General features: G+C 46.3%; 1 protein-coding gene across 8 annotated transcripts in view; it reads right to left on the bottom strand.

The window, feature by feature from the left end:
• Positions 1-17,689, bottom strand: part of HIVEP3 (HIVEP zinc finger 3) — a 430,983-nt gene that overhangs the window by 186,514 nt on the left and 226,780 nt on the right. For all 8 annotated transcript variants that reach the window (XM_065576909.1, XM_065576910.1, XM_042857345.2 and 5 more), the window contains exon 3: positions 14,784-14,865. The gene's annotated coding sequence lies outside the window, so the exon portion shown is untranslated. The remainder of the gene's footprint in view (positions 1-14,783; positions 14,866-17,689) is intronic.

The following is a 17,689-nucleotide window of genomic DNA, read 5'->3' as shown; positions in this document are numbered from 1 at the left end:
AACCCTACTGAATACGCTCTTGTACAAGTATGAATTTAAAAAAGGGAAATTTAAACACAAAAACTGTGTTAACATGAAGGTCTCTATTCTTGAAACACAAGTTACTTTATGAAACTTTAGAAGTAACTTCATCTTTCATTCATATTATCCCAATAAATGCACTCATGTGGTTGAAAACAAAACAAACAGACAAAGAAAAAAACCGAAAACCCTAACGACCTTAACTCTGGCCCATGTTTGTGAGAGTTTGGTTACCAAATCATAGGTTGTTCATATGGACAAGTTGTTGTACAGTGCCTCTCTCTGAGAGGTAGAAAACATGTTTAAAATGTAACTTGATAGCAGTGCATGCATAATAGAGATATATTGTGTTCAGACATTGACAGCAGAATATAGGTTTCTATTTCAGATATGTAATCATTTTGATGTTTTAAACACTCTAAATAATGATAAAGGAATATATCTAAATCATGCATTTATTCTAACTGCAATACTGTTCAAAGTGAGTAGGTATGCTACATTATAAATTCTCTACAGATAATTTTAAAAAGTCTGGTGTTTCTTAAATTGTCTTATCAACGAGTTAAAACATTAAAATGCATTAAAAATGTGTCTGCCAGTCTTGAACAATCTCTAGACCAGACAACTGTAGAAGTCCACTCCTCAGCCCCTCTGATAGCCATTCTATATCAATCTTTGAGTTCAGAAATTTGTGCTTGTAACATGCATATCTAAATGAAAATCATTGTCCTGTAGTGTACAGCATTCATCTACACAGTTCTAGTTATTCCACTTCTAAAATTTCAAAAGAACAATGGCGCCATAAAGTATAGTTGTAGCAGTTGTAACAATATTAAACCACATATATGATGGGCAATTGCTTGTGCTGAAATGGAGGATGAAACATTTTTGTAGTAAATTTTTTTTAAAAAAATCAGTGTACTGTGACTTTAATAGGTTTCCGAATATATTGAAAAAATACATTATGGGCAGAACTATGGTTGCTGTGTTTTTGTTGTTGTTTTCAAATACACGTAAGTGTATTTATTTATTTAATTATTACATATGAGAGATAAAGTGATCATGCTGAAGGACAAAGTTTGAAGAAGAATCTCAGCTCTAAATTTCCTATATTTTTCTTGTTTGGGTACTTTTTTTTTTTAGGAAGGATGGTTTTGTTTTTCTTATGAATGGAGCTCAACAACTTTCATATTAACATTTTAAGTTAAGTTTTAAACCTGCAAAATATATACACCGTTCATTTTGGAGTCTGAATGTACAGTAACAGAACTTTAGTCCAATGTACCTTTAAATACTTTTTAAAAAGCAAGATATGATGAGCTGCAATCTAAAACCACAGAGATACATACAGCTGAAACAGCATCTTTGTTCTTTTCCCTGATGAGCCTTCCAAGCAAAATGTCTTGCTGATTTCTACTAGTTTCTGTTGTAAGTTCCAGTGGATCTTCACTGCCTGAGAGCCAAAAAGACAGAGACTAAAAATGCCAAAGTATATTCTGAAGTTACTGAGTGTTTTAGTGTTATGATGAACCACTACTATAACATCACTAACCTAGCTGTTGTAGTCAGATTCAGACCAAATAAAAGAAGACCCCCTTTTAGTGCAAGCAGATGTTCCTCTGCCCATGTGAAATATGGCTCCTCCAACTCAAGTTCCTAAATGCTAGACATATAAATCTTGCAGAGGCACAGGATGCAGCCTGAAATACTGTGCAGCTCCAGAAAATTAATGTAAAAGAGCTGATACATTTAGAAGAAAATGATTCCTGCAAAGGTTTTCTGCATGAATATACATTTTAACCGTCCAGACCCAGGGAGAGTTTTGTACATAAACTTGCTGAGCAACTCAGTGCAATATAAATTGGCATCTTGGGAAAGGCTGCTAAGAATAGGCCCTGGGGTCACCACAGCAAAATACTCAAGTATGCATGTAACTATTTTAGAGCTAAGAGAACCTGAACACCAATCTTCTGACCATACAGTAATCAAGAAACCTATGCTGCAAATGGATTCACAGGACAGACCCCAGTTCCCTCTGGATCCAGTTGCAGGATCCCAGAGGATCAGGGCCAATGACAGTAATAATGGTACTCAACCACTGATAGACCCTTCATCCCAGAATCTCAGTGCGCTTTACACTAATTAAGCCACCCAACACCCCCGTGAAAGAGGTATTATTCCACTAGTGGCGATACTCAGATCTCAGTGCTTCAGGAGCCAAATTAGCCATCAACATTACCCAAAAGAGCCACAGTCGAGTGAATTCCTTGTTTCATATTAGATATATCTCATAGCAAAATGCCTGACCAAGTATTCTACAATTGGTTAATAACATAGTAAAAGCATTCTGATTGGTTAATAATTAAAATCACACGGTGTTTTAATATCATGTGCTGCAAAGAGCTGCAGGAGACACACTGAAGAGCCAAGTGAGACTCCTGAGCCGCAGTCTGAGGGTACGTCTACACTTACCGGAGGGTCCAGCGGCAGGCAATCAATGTTCTGGGATCGATTTATCGCGTCTGGTTTAGACGCAATAAATCGATCCCAGATCGATCCCGGAAGTACTTGCCGTCGACGCCGGTACTCCAGCTCGGCGAGAGGAGTACACGGCATCGACAGGGGAGCCTGCCTGCCGCGTCTGGACCCGCGGTAAGTTTGGACTAAGGTACTTCGAATTCAGCTACGTTATTAACGTAGCTGAATTTGCGTACCTTAGTCCGAAGTGGGGGCTTAGTGGGGACCAGGCCTGAGTGTCACTGCTGGAACAAGGTTAGCAGTTGTAGGCAGTAGCGGGGAACACATCTACTCTTGGAAAGTCTGAACAGATGCAGAACGATGAGAGGCAGGAACAGGCTTTGTCATCCAAACTATACTAGTAACAAAATTGGACCGTCTCTGACTGGCATATTTCAGAGTTAGTGTTGGCTTAGCAAGTGTCATGTAACATTTGACAGCACTTGTGCACTTAACAGTAATAAACAATGATATCATTGAGCAGTTCCAGGTCATGCAAGAGAGACCTCTCTGCACAATCTTGACCAAAGTTATGCACCCACTTATGCCAAATAAACAGTATCTTGAGCCAAACATCAGGAGCATGGCAAGGCACTAAATCCAATGACAAAATGTACCTGCCTTGGATGTGTCTTCACTAGGCTCTTGATTCTGCATCACGCACAAGTGCAGTCCAAAGAAGTCCATTCAATTCTGAATGGACGGTGGGGTTCATGCTAGCAGATCCTTGAGCTGCATCAGGGCATAGCAAGTCTCTAACAGTAGAGAAAGCAAGAATGGCCTTCTTCAGACAGTCATTTGGCAGTACAAGATCTGACGGCTGGAGGCATTCATCTAATGAATGATTGTGAACCTGCACCACTACCACCTAGCTGCTGGCAGATGCTGTCTTACACCTCTGTAGTATGGTTAGATTTCTCTTGGATGAATTGAACCCAAGATAACTAATGCAAAGCCTCAAGGTGCCAAGAGCTGCCGATCCCATTCTGCTCATAAAACTATGAGCTCTGGACAGAAATGGGTAGAAAGATGCATGGAGATTAATCTCAAAACAACACTCCAAAGCTACACATTTAATTCCAAAAACGTTACAACAAAAAGCTCAGTGGTTACTTACTTAGCACTGGCACCAAGTTAAAGGCAGTCCAGTAAAAACACAGCCTTATCCTGGTAAGAAATCATCCACACATTTTAATGTGCCACCTGCATATACTGCTCAAATCTACAAGGTCCCAAATATAAACAAGCAGCCCTTTCCTGGCTGTTAAAATGAACACTACCTCAGCTTGTTCTCGGAGCAAGCCAAAATTATAGCTGTTTGGAGATCAGAAACATTTTAGGGTGGGACACATTTTACTCTCTTCTTTTTACAGTGTTTGTAGTTTTATGAATAAGGCATTCATTGTACCCAGACCCCAAAGACATCAAGGTCAGAGGGTAAGCTAAAATTAGCAGTAAGTATGCTTTTGAAACCATCAGAAAAAAAAAAGATGGTTCCCGATGTGTGTTACGAATTCTGTAGACACAGCAGCATCACTGAAAAGGCTATGTTATTTGCTGCACTGTTTGTGCAGAGTTATAGAGAGAGTTAATGGCTCTGTATACATGTGACATACCATTGTTTACTTGTCCACAGGACTACCTGTTCCTACAGTGCTTAGCATTGTAAATTTGCTCTGGTGCGCGCATTCCTGACCACAGTGCTTGTGGGAGCCAAGAAAATTTCATGATCATAGAACCATAGATCATAAAAATGTGATGCTGGAAGGGACCTCGAGAAGTTGTCCAGTCCAGCCCCCTGCGCTGAGCCAGGACCAAGTAAACCTAGACCAACCCTGACAGGTGTTTGTCCAACCTTTTCTCAAAAACCTCCAACGATGGGGATTCTACAACCTCCCTTGGAAGGCTATTCCAGAGGTTAACTACCCCTGTAGTTAGAAAGCTTTTCCTAATCTCTAACCTAAATCTCCCTGGCTGCAGATTAAGATGATTACTTCTTGTCCTACCTTCAGTGGACATAGAGAACAATTGCTCACCTTCCTCTTTACAACAACCCTTAATATATTTGAGACTGTTATCAGGTCTCGCCTCGGTCTGCTTTTCTCCAGACCAAACACGCCCAGTTTTTTAAAACCTTTCCTGACAGATCAGGTTTTCTAAACCTTTTATCATTTTTGTTGCTCTCCTCTGGACTCACTACAATATGTGAATTGGACACAGAACTCCAGCCGAGGCCTCACCAGTGCCGAGCAGAGTGGGACAATTAATTCCCATGTCTTACATATGATACTCCTGTTAGTACACCTTCGAATAGATATGAGCCTTTTTTTTTTGCCATTGCCTCATATTGCTAACTCATATTAAATTTGTGATCCATAATAACCCCGATATCCTTTTCAGCAGACTGTCACCTAGACAGTTATCTCCTGTTTTTTAGTTGTGCATTTGATTTTTCCTTCCTAAGTGAAGTACATTTTACTGAATTTTGTCTTGTTGATTTCAGTTCAATTCTCTAATTTGTCAAGGGTTTTTTTGGAGTTCTAATCTTGTCTTCCAAAGTGCTTGCAACCCCTCCCAGCTTGGTGTCAACCACAAATTTTATAAGCATAGTGTCCGCTCCATTATCCAAGTCATTAATGAAAATATTAAATGGTACCGGACCCAGAACTGACCCCTGTGGTAACCCACTATGTACGTCCTTCCAGTTTGACATTGATAACCATTATTTGAGTATGGTCTTTCCACCAGTTGTGCACCTACCTTACAGTAATTCCATCTATATTTCCCTAGTTTGCTTATGAGAATGGGGGGACAATATCAAAAGCTTTACTAAAATCAAAGTGCAACTATGTGAATAATTAATGTCCTATATTTGCATTCCCAAACACCCCAAACCCTTTATAGGTAGTATATGCCTGTGACAGTGTGTATTAGGTCCAGAGGCCCCCTGCTGGAGGCCTCATGGGCCTACCACACCGCATCCCAGAAAAGAGCAGTGGAAGTGGGTCCTCCAAGCTGCCTAGAGTGGCTGTGAGGGACAGAGCCAATAAGAAAGAGGCTCGTATAAAAGGAGATGCAGGGCCAGAGTGAGTTCAGTCTGCTGGTAGGGACTGGGGGAGCAAGAGGTGCTCCTGGCTGGCTGCAGGAGCTGCAAGGTCTAAGGCAGGCCTTGACAGAGAGTGGGGGAACAAGGAAGGTGCTCCTGGCTGGCTGCCGGGACTCATAGAAGACAAGGGCCTGGGTCGCCTCCAACCATACTGGGGAAGTGGCTAGGCCCTGAGAAAGGGCACTGAAACAGGCCCAGGGAAGTTGAACTTTGATACACCCCTGGAAGGGGGCCAAAGTGAGACTGACTGAGCTGGACAGCTGGGATCCGTAACAGAGTTCAAGAGTGGCTCAGCTGGAGTCACTGGGGACTCAAGTGAAGGTAAAGAGTCTCCAGAGAGGAAGCCCAGGAGGTGCTGCTCCACTCCAGAGCAGGAACCTTTGTAAGACCCCAACAGAGGGTACCATGATGGGCCCTGATGGACTGTTAAAAGACTGAGCCTGGGGAGAGCTACGGGACATTACTGATGGCATTGAGATAGGCCTCCCTGGACACTATACCCCAGAAGGGGCTCGTTTTGTTTCACACACAGACTGCGTGTGACTCAGCTGTAGGGCTGAGTCCTCGAAGACCCGTCTGACGAGTGAAGCAGCTAACGAGGACACCGTGAGCAGAGAAATCAAGGGAAAAAGAGCAGGCACACTCAACCAGGGGGCACTTGCATGAGGTGAATGCACCATGTTACAATGCCTTATCACCAAAAGGCAGCCATCTCTGGGGTGGAGTGTGACATGTATTTAAACAGCACACAGCAATACTACACAGAGCCATACAAACAACAAGGGAGATTCCTTCTTTGCTCCCGCATGAGGCATAGGAGCTTCTGGCTATGGGTGCTCTGCCCATTGCCTTGTGCAGGACCCAAGAGACAGGAGGCTCCGGGAGGTCAGGAACGTGAAACTCAGCAAACCCCTCAGCTGGATAGTGTGAGAAACCACGAGACAACAGGCTGGGAGGAAAGGGTGAAGGGCCCGGTGTCCCCCATAGAAAAATCTAGTGTGGCCAGGAGACGAAGGCAGCTGCCAACCCCCCTCGTTGAAGCTAGGAGAAGGCTGGAGCCCAGGGTTCTACTTCCACTTGTTTAAATCCTTGCGAGCAAGGACTGTGGTTTCCTTTGTGTCTTGTCTGGGGCTGAGAACACCACCAGTAGTTAACCAATAAAAACAAAGCAGCAATGCTAGCAGCCAGTCAGCATACAAGCCCCTCCTTCCCTTTCCCAACCTTTGCTTACATTTCATCTCCTCTACTTGGAGTCCAAGGTTTAATAAAGTTTAATCCCAGCATGTCTTGAATTAATTAATTAGCTCTCATCGCAGGCCAGGCGCCAATTTCAACAGTTACACTGTTACTCACAGAAGGGTTCAGAGATTGGCTGCATTTATTCTACAAGCAGACAGGGCTACAGACCCCAGGAGAGATTAAAAATGTTCTAAAACCAAGCCCACTGCAAGGAAAGCAAGTTTAGTTTCAAGGCATTTTAATTCTTCCCTCTCTAATTTCCTTGCCCCCACCCCACCAGAGGCATCTACAGATATAATCTGTTTATATTCTGGGTGTGATCTCAACCTGGCTTGGATGTCTGATGTGTCCCAAAGTACTGCCATGGAAACGGAGGGGTCACCACTGAGCACACAGGCCAAGGACCCTGACACTCAGTGGGAGGGGAATTTTTTCACCTATATATTTGGTTTTTGTATCTCAGACTACACAAGTCTGGATTTAGGGGTTCTCTGCCCCCACCCAATCAGTAGGCTGCAACATCAAGTACTAGGAATGCTTAAACTGTAGATCTTCTCAGATTTTACACTGAGATATTTCAGTGATCCACTAAATACAGGAGTTCTAGCCCTGTTCTCTTTGACCAGCATAAGGGAATTGGCAAGGGAGTTTGTAAGACAGTGGAATGAATTAGCAGGAAAAAAGTCTCAGTCAGTAAGATCTTTTCCTCAAGGATCAGTGTTTGTGGCAAAGTAGGGAATTTTCTTGATGCTTTGTATGAAAGCTGCGTGTGCCTCAATTTCCCCTATGTGCTGCATGTTTAACGAGGTGGTGGGAGAGGTGTTGTTGCACAGGGCCAGGTGTGATCTTGCCTAGCAGCTGGGATCTTGGATAACGACCCAGATAGGGTGGAATTTAGCAACCGGTGACCAGGAGGTCCACCCCATCTTGGAAGCCAGTCAGTTTTGGCCAGTGAGAGGACAAAGGGCTGAAGAGAGAGGGCTGTGGTGATCTGGACAGCTGGTTTCAGTCAGTGAGGGAACAAAGGACAGAATAGAGAGGGCCCAAGTGATCTGTTTGCCCAGAAAAGAAGACAAAGGCTGCAGGAGGGGCTGTTGGGAAGCGGATGGGGTGGTTGGCTGGATGGAGGTCACGGCAGGACTAGGAACAAAGAGGGCCTGGGCCTACTTGGACTGGGACAGACCCAGGTGGACGGTGCTGAGACTTTCTAGGCTTGAGGGCCCTGAGAACTGCCTATGTTGGGTTCAGACGTTCAACAGACCCTTCTCTTTGACGCTGGCTGAGAGTCCCTGCAGTCAGAGATCGGAGTGGCATTGCTTACTCTGGGTGTGGAGGCCCTGGGGATCCAGAACAAGTGGTCTGTCTGAGGGGCTCACGGATTGAGACAGGCATACTGGAGGCTCAGAGAGGTGTGGTTCCAGGAGGCGGCAGAGCCCAGGGCTTAACCCCCAAGAGAGAGTGGGACTCCTGAGGAGGGATGTCCCCCTGAAAGGGGTTCCTCCCAAGGACCCTGTGGAGCTGAGAGCACACGGATCCCGTGCGTCTGTGACACTGCTTATAATGAGTAAAATAAGAAAGCCAAACTCCGCAGCACAGGGTTCAGCCCAGTCACATTGTCCCTGAGGATGCTGCCCAATCTTCCCCCGGGCATTCTGTAAAGGAGCTCCTCCGATAGCTCTTTCCCTGAGCACCCGTGCGAGCTGAGCTAGCTCACTCCTCTTTCAGTCCGGACGATGCACGGCCTGTGCCCTGGCAGAGATGCGATTTTCAGATTTCTCAGAGACTTTGTTTTGTAACAGAACAGCAGCTTGCAAAGCTGCTATCCACACCCTCTCCTCTCCCCAAGGAAACCCAGGCTGAAGGCTCTGAAGCATGACGGCTTTGCGGAGCAATAGCCTACAGCTTCCTTCTGCACCAGTCTCTCTTCAAGCCCCCACAGAGCTAGGATCACCATCGCTGGGCTGTGTTACAACCAAGTCAATCTGGCCCTTTCCTTTCTATTGCTGCAGTAGGAGCCCCTGCACCGCCGGTCAGTTTTGCCTTCGCACTTTGGCTATTGAAAGGTAAATCCCCCAGTTCATGCCACGTTCACTGTATGTGCCGAATGCCCATAACAAGCAGGTTTGCGGTTCCGTAAGGTCCATTTCTGCTCCTGTTGCTGATTCCTGATCTGATGTGTCGTCCGAGCACGCAGCGCACTGGTGACATTACAGCCACCATGGACTGCCACTGAACCAATCGGCAGGAGCAGTTTATCAGGTGTAAGTGCACAGTTTGAAGAAGAGGTTGCTATATTCTGCCCTTTGAAATGGAAAATCATTATAAAATATTTGTAAAACTACTCTCTATATACGTTCAAACAGGACTTCACCAACTTCCTCACATAGGCTGGTTCTATTTTCCCATGGTGGGATACACAGTGCATGCTGGGACATCACAGTGAGGCAGGATCTAGTGTTCAGAGCAGGGCTAGACGTCAGGGAGATTTTTAAAAAGAACTGTTTTAAATTTGTTTCCGTTCTGAAAAGGGACTGTAAAAATGTCATTGCATGGCCCCATGCCTTCAACTCAAATGTGTCCAGATTACAAGTAAAAAAGAAAAAGTTGTGTTTTTAAATCTGCCAGTACCACAAATTCCCCTGGGATCTGAGAGTCAGGCTAAGTTCTTTCCTTCTTGCATATTATCATCAATAGTAAAGGGTCTGCAGGGTCAAATTCTGCCCACAATGACACCTGTGATACTCCAGGCTCTTTGTTGGGTTAGCGCAGATGTCACTGATTCAAACTTAAAGGCTTCTGTTGATACACAAGGGAGGACAGACTCCAGCTTCCTGTCCCAGAGCTATGTTGGCTCTGCCAGGCTAACGGGAGGAAAAGCATAAAAAATGTATTTTTGTCAGAGGCGCGCGGGGGCAGATCTGCTGAGTAAGGAGCAGTCAGGGTTGGAGGAGAAGCTGTGCTTGCCACCCACCCTGTTAGCCAGGCTACTGGGGGCTTTCAGGTCAGATGTTTGAGTTGGTGCAATTGTGTAATTTCCCTTGGTAACTTGCTTTAACAGCCAGATTTATGCAGTGTGTTTCCGGGGTATAAACCACACTTGCCAACTTTCACGTGGTAAATAAGCCCCCTGACTTTCACCATACGCCAAAAATCCAGCTAATCCCAGTTCAAAACAAGCCAATGCCTAGAAATCCCAACACTCTGTGTGACTAGATCCCCCTGGGTGTGCAGCGTGGTACTGTGGAGGGCCAGCTGTGCATCCCTGACTCTCTCCCCTCCTTGCCCCTGCTTGCCCAATTGCCCCCCCCCCTTGCTGGGAACCAATAAAAAACAAGCTGCAACATGCTACAAGCCAAACAAGCAACTAGCTACAAGCCAAAAACTAGCCATCCAGCAACTCACAAGCCACTTAAGCCAAAAACAAGCCCAATTTCTGCATTTTTTCCGCGGGTTTGGCATGCCTGGTATAAACCACGTCAGTGCACAGTTCATGCCCTCTGAAACGGACTAGTGATGCCCCTCTGTCTAGGCATGATCCCAAGATCAATTTCCTTAACGAGGTGTGTTTCAGACTTCCTGCAGTATTGCAGCAGACAGTGAGGACTCCTAAGCTATCCAGGCAGCACCGGAGTGGTTGCTTGTGGTGCTGAGGAAGGGAGATTTGCTGCTGCTCCTGCTGAACGTGATTAGTGGGAGGTAGGGGAGGAGCGGCTCTTACAGCTTCCCGTGCACATTTTGCCAAGACTTCAGCATCTGCCCGTCACACAATGATAGATGGGACGGAGCTATTGGCTGCCATCTACTCCATCCCCTGCCAATGCAGGGCTGCTCTTTGCAGTACATTTGCTTGCACAATTTCAGCATCTGCCTCTCCTGCTTCCGCCCCCACCTCCCCTGCTTGTGTCCCTGCTGTTAACTGCAGCACTTCCCCATGTCTCAGCTGCTGTTGACCTCTACCACTACTACACCATCATCCACACCTGCTTCTCCCCCAGCTCTGCTCGGACATTTACCCCCAGCTTAAACAGAAACAGCCAAGGACTCTGGTGTTGATAGGGAGGAGGGTCTTCTCCCTCATCCCTTCCCTTCTCCCTTGTCCTCTAGCTCTGTCTTCCCCTTTTGTTGCTGCTTAGATTTAACCACCCGAGTCTCCCATCACAAGAAGAGTTTGCCCCTTTTCTTTTTATTCCAAGGGAACAGAATCACCCAGAGTGATTTTAACCAAGAGTGGCTTTTGTCGTTGTTGTTGTCCATTCCCACCTTTTCCACGATCTGCTCTCTATTGAGCGTGACGTGGTGCTGGTCCCCCAGGCAGCACATCAACCCCCCAAAACAGAGCCGAGCTAACAGAATGCCTCCTGTTCCTCTTAGCTCCCCCCCACCCGCCGTTCTCAGTGCTGCTAGCCTGAAGAGAAGATTACACTGAAGTGCTCAGCTGCCATAGTGATGAGCAGAGTACAAAGTGAATGGACAGAGACAGACAGATGGAGCTTCTGTGAAATAAGGCATATTCTCTGCTACATACAGTTGGCTGTCGTTCGTGTGTGTGTGAGTGAGTGAGGGAGATTTTGAGGTCAGAGACCTCTCCTAAGTTTTGTCTGCTGTCAGCATGCAGGCCAGCGAACCTGATGAAGTGCAATTGTTTACAAACACTTTAAAGTTTATTCAGATCCCTTTGTTTCTTTCCCCAGTTGCCAAGTCTTTACTCGGCTCCTGGCCGGCCCAGCACCAAAACCACAAGCCTGACTGCAGAAAAAGAGGTGGCTGGATAGACAGAGTGGCTGGACAGAGCAGCAGGGGAATGCATTATCCGGTCACCTCTGGGAACTGACTTCTGAATCCCGAGCAGGCTGCAGGAACACTTGTCTTGCCACTTGTTAAATTAAAGGTCACTAATACGAGGAGTTACAAGCTCTGCTGGAGCAAGAGGGTGTCGACTGAGGACGCCTACCCTGGGCTCACGCTAGAGGAATGCACCTGCAGCTTTCAGGGTGACAAATCTGTCCCCTTCAATTAATGTTCATTGACCAGACAAAGGGACTTTGTGCCTCAGTCACTAACAGCACCGTGTGAGGCTGCCGGGCTCTTTGGGAAAACATCAGTCTTGCTCTGACCACAGTCACATTATTTCCAGGCCAACGGCTTCTCTCCAAGAAAGGCTGCTGCTTTCACTTCCCCTTCTGCAGCGGCAGCCACACACAAGCTGTGTCTCCTCCTCCCACAACCTTCACCTCCGAAATGGCTTTCCCGCTCATGCACTCAAGTAGGAAATGCAGCCTCACTGCCCACTCAGTGTCATCTCCTTTTAACAATGACAAGAGACTCAAGTTGTGGTTCTACAAAATATCCTGACTCCAAGGACACCAGTAAATTGCCAAGGGACAAACGACTCTGCAGTTAAAGCCCTGTGTTTCCGGGGGGGAGGAGGGGCAATAAAGAGCGTTTTACATGCAAGGATTCTGTTCATCTCTCTCATATGAGCCAAGTGATTCAAATTCATTAGAGACCTAACAGCAAAAAACCCACCCTGGAGCTCATGCTATCATCAAAGGTGATTGTGGCTTGGCTCTACAATGCCTTTCAGTGATGATCTGCAAGAGCTTTATAAACATTAATTCATTGTCACAATCCCTCTGGGAGTTAGGCAATTATTGCCCCTATTTTACATGTGGGGAAACTGAGGCACGGAGCGGTGACATGACTTGCTCAAGGTCAATGAATCAGTTGCAGAGTCAAAAAGAGACCTTGTTGCCCTGAGTCCTTTGCTCTTACCACTACACCCCACTACCTTCCCTTCATTTAAGAAAATGCCAGTCTCTCTGCTTAGAGGTAGAGAAAAAGGGTCGTTCTTGCTCCACAAACACTGATTCTAAGCATGGGCCTTCAGCCATCCTTGCTGCACTGCAGGCAGAAGAAACTTCTTAGCTCTGGGTGCTGGCTGGTGCCTTTCAGAACTCAGTAAAACAATCTAGAAACCAACTTCACAACAGCTAGAGAAAATTCTGTCTCCCATTGATGACACGTCTTGTGGCACAATGTATGGCTCAAGATTAGACCATTGTGATAGAAGGTTCCCTCAGACCCTGTTCTCTCTATAAACAATTCAAGAGAGGGGTGAACCTGGGCACCTGCCCAATGCACTAAAGAAATGAAGACTGGCCCAGGTCATCACTCTGGCATGGCAATGGAGGGGCAATAAGCTCGCCCCACAAAGTGGGCTGCCGAGTGCCCGTTGTGGCAGCACATCATTAGAAGTTGCTACGGGACCTGCTCTGCCGGGAGCTCCTTTTTCTCTCTGGCACTGCTCTCCCTTCCGGATTACAGAGGGGAAGGCAGCGGCCAGCGGGTCAGGGGAGAGGCCCAGTACTGGCTGCAGGCTCCAGCACCCTCCCAGTCAGACAGCCCCAACCCAGGCTTCTGCCCCCAGACTTCCAGCCAGATTCCCCTCAGTCCCCAGTTTAACCCCAGCCCCCAGAGAAACACCCAACTCAGCCCCCTTAGCCCCCCAGAAACTCCCTCAGCTCCCAGCTTACCCACCAGACAATGAGCTCCCATCCCCACAAAGCTCTCAGCTTCCACGCACTTCTCCACTTTGTCCAGCCTCCCCACAATCCAGTCAGCACCAACCCATCTACCTAGACGCTTTCCAACACTCACCCCACCTCCTAGCTCGAGAGCCTAGCACTGTCCAGCACCCACCCATCTATACCCCCAATACCCTTCACCATTCATCCTGCCATCCACCTGAGCAGCCCAGAGATGACAAGTTCTGTGCAGCTCCAAATGCCACCCCCCACTGCTCAGGGCAGGGTGTGTTGACCACAGATTGAGGTTTATGGTCATATGGAAATAAATTAGCAAATGTACAAACTTGCTCATTCTATAACTTGCATGCAACATCACATGTGGAGCTGCACAAACCTTGGCAGTTGTGCCCATTGCATGGCTGTGCGGGGACTGCTCACCACAGCAGTCCCTGCGAACTCTGAAGGAGGACTTGGAAAAGAAGAGACTTGCAAGAGATGGAGCCAAGGCCCTGCCTTTGTCATCTACTCCCCAACTCCTGCACCAACTCCTGCAGCAGGGGCAGTGCAGAAGGAGAAGCAATCTGTGCTGTTCTCATGGATTGAGAAGATGGTTTTTCCCCTTGCCCAAGGCACAATCCTTCCAGTGCTCCGCCAGGAACGGGTGGTCTCCACACTGCTCCCCATGCAGGCACATGGGTGTAAAGCTGCAATCTAGCCCTTTGTTTTGTACAGTCTCTCCAGGGAAGAATGGATACACTCTGTGTATTCCTAGTTATATCATGGCTGCTACCAGTACCACAAGAACGTGGGTAAATACCCCCTGGAGCTGTGAGCAAGCTAAAGGGCAGGGTTTTGTATCATAAGTGAAACAGAGGAACCATCTGTGGGAAGGTCTGAGGAGCACATGTAGATAGACTTTGCAGGCTTCTGTGCACAGGGAGCCTCTCTGAGAGATGGCAGCTAAGGTCGCCTGCACCTTTTCCATTTTTAATTTGAAAACTTTCAGAAATTCTTAGAAAAACTTCAGCTCCTATAGGGATCCCATGCTTATCTCACAGTTTAAGTATCTCTACTGGAAGATGATATCTGACACTACAGTGGTCTTTACTCTAGCCAAGAAGGGTATAACACGATCCAATGGCTGGAAATTAAAGCTAGAGTGGAGACAAAGATGGGCTGACCAGAAGCCCTGCAGCTTGGCCCCAGAATGGCTGCATCCTCTTGAAGGTTTTGTAGACTCCGCTCTCCAGACAGTCTTTCCAAGTCATTAGAGCGGATCTGTAGTGATACTCCCCAAAACAGAGCTATCGCTATGGACAGCCACCAACTCATGTAAGACAACTAGCCGTCCAAATAACCTCCAAGTCTCTTACCTGGTGAGCTGCAGCTACTGAATCATTTCTTTGAAGTTGCAGTAATACTCAGGTATTAAGATGGTGATCTTTGAAAGGGAGCCTGTGGGGAAGAAGCAAGAGAGAAGTCAAATGTAGCTACCCAGGTTTCCTTTGGATCAGAAAATAACACACGTTAAGTGACCATACTCTCAGACATACACACACAACCAACACATCCACCCCAGGTACTTCAGTCACTCACACACCTTCCAGCTACCTTTCTTCACCAATGTGCAGTAGGCTTTTTTTCTCCACTCTGCTGTTTCCACACTCCCATCTCTCACCCGGCTCCATTTTTCACCCCATACTTGCATGTGATTTTGTTCTCCCTGCCCCAGTCCCTGCATGCTCTCCACGTGGGACATGAACCTAAGAACATTCCAGTTAGAGTTGAACTTGTGAAGCTTCCAGCGTGAGTACTGAATTAGACTAAACCCATTCACCAAGCCCCTACTTTTAGTTCTCATCCTTCACGTTCTGGTATTGTGGGGTCACTGTTCAATCAGTGGGGGTCAGTAGCGTTTGCTCTGAAATAATGCCCACAGAATGACTGTGTCACATAGAGCCAGGCTTTTTATGTACATTTAAACGGATTTATTTCCAACCACAAAGGCAGGGGAGGGAACCTTTGAAACAAACCAATGTCAGGTGGCCAAGACCAGGGAACTGGGTGTTGTGGACTCCCGGTCCTAGGGGGCACTATCAAAGGGATCAGTGACAGATTCCTGCAGCTGGTAGACAAGCTGTAGTGAATCTCTTGCTGAAGACCATGCTGACTGCCTCTCAGATGCTGAAACTAATCTCTAGTATGCACCCCTGTGATGGGACGTTTACCCCACCCCACTCCTTAGGGGGTGAAAATGGGCTGCTTGACAAGATGGGCTGCACCAGGATGAGGTGTAGGCTGGATATACAGCCCTAATTGACCTGAAGCCCAGCTGGACAGGAAGAAGAGGGGTTTGTATAAAGCCAGGGAGAGCAGGAAGGGGCAGTAGGCGGAGAGAGTCGGCAGTCACTCTCAAGGTTGAGAAAAAGGAGTAGGAAGAAGCCTAGGGGAAAACAGCAGCAAAGGTGAGACCACATGGACCTTAGCTGCTGACCGTAGCGTCTCAGAAGATGCACGCACACAGCTCCCAATGAAGCTATGCAAGCGCATCTCCTGGGCTAATCGGCGATGGGAAGCTGGAGTAAGCTGATGGCTGTAGGGAGGAGAGCCAGGACAAGGACGGGATTGGCTCCAGAGGTTCAGTTGCAGTCAGTAAGAAGGGAGGTTCTGCAAAAGTTCAGGAGCTGGGGAAGATCCAGTCTTTTCAAACGGGGCCGGAAGGCCAGAGGGTTGCTTCACTGGCTCACTGCAGTGAATTCCTCCTCGGCATTCTAAGGGGTGTTTATAACCTGGCGATTATTTAGGACAAAGTGGGCTAAATTTTACTAGACAATGTGCACCCCATCACGAAAATGTACCCAGGAAAACAGTCTTCAAATGGCTGCTCAGCTCCATTTAATGCAGATCTAAGGAATAGACAATATGGTTCCAGGAATAACAGCAGCAAGAGGAAGCCTCTGACAGCTGCCATTGTGCAGTGTCAATGAAAATGCCTTCAGACAGCCCCGGCTATGCTGTCACTGCATACTAAACCTGCCAGGCAGTGTCACATCAGCTGGCTTCGCTCCCCAGTACATGCTAGTTAGAACAGCTACACTATTGTTGCATAAATCCGAACTTCCGTCTGTTCTAACCAATGTCCAGAATCTCCAGAAGGGGAGACGCCCCGAGGAGAGAAATGTGGGTGAAAGCATCTAGGGGGGACAGGGTGCATGCAAATGAGAGAAAGAAGGAGGCACCGCGAGAATCTGTGGTAGAAATTAAAGACAACCCTAAGACTCTGCCCTCATACAGCACCTTTTGTTGGAGGGTTTTGAAGCTCTTTATAAAGGTTAATTAATTCTCACAAGAGACCTGTGAGGTGGGCAAGTAACCTTATCCTGGTTTTTACAGATGGGAAAACTGAGGCAGAGAGTCCAAATGTCACTGTGCCAGAACCAAAAACAGAACCCAGCATTTTTGAGCCCAAGTCTTATGCTCCCTTGACTGCACTATGCTCCTTCCCAGACCTTTCTGAAAAGACACACGGAATGGTCATTCTCCTTGGCCATTTCAACTCATTTTGCTTTTGTATGTGTGAAGGAAGAACGACAAAGCCAATTCTTACTACAAGGGTTTAATGAAAATGGACATCTTAAGGTTTCTTCATAATTCTTCAAGTCATTTTCTCCACATCCATCCCACTGAAAATAAAACATGATTAAATAACTTACTGGAAATTGAAATCTGACCCCTTAGTAATGTTTTTCTTCCACTGTGCACACACATACAAACACAGTACATATGAGATCCCTTACAAACATACTTGTACTATAGGGCTGAACATAAGCATTGGGATTTTTCACACTTGTTTAAAATAAAAAAACTAAAGCATTTGTTCTGAAGGAAAAAACTGCACAGAAAGAATAACATCTAATTCGGAACAAAGAAAAACCTGTTGAATTTTGAGGCTTTCAACTGTCTCTTAAGGACAAGCCTTAGTGAATTTAACAGGGATGAAACCAAGAGGGGTCTATAAAAACACAAACACTTTACAGAGTTCTATAAAAATAACTTTAACAATGCATAGGATTTACTAGAGAATGAGATCCTTTTTATAGGTTTTTTGAACCTGCCTATGTCACAAACATTGGAAAAGTTACCATTTTCTATTAAATTCCATAGGACTTCATTGTCCCTTTCACTAAATTAAGTCTACCCACCTTCTTGAGAATTATTTAATAGGCAATCAAATTTCTATAACCTGCCAACATTCCGTCCCACAATGCCTCTGTCCTTA

The sequence above is a fragment of the Chrysemys picta genome, chromosome 23 (assembly GCF_011386835.1).
Source record: "Chrysemys picta bellii isolate R12L10 chromosome 23, ASM1138683v2, whole genome shotgun sequence".
Lineage (NCBI taxonomy): Eukaryota > Metazoa > Chordata > Testudines > Emydidae > Chrysemys > Chrysemys picta.
The sequence above is the reverse complement of the archived record's forward strand: the minus strand, read 5'-3'. Positions and strand labels throughout refer to the sequence as shown.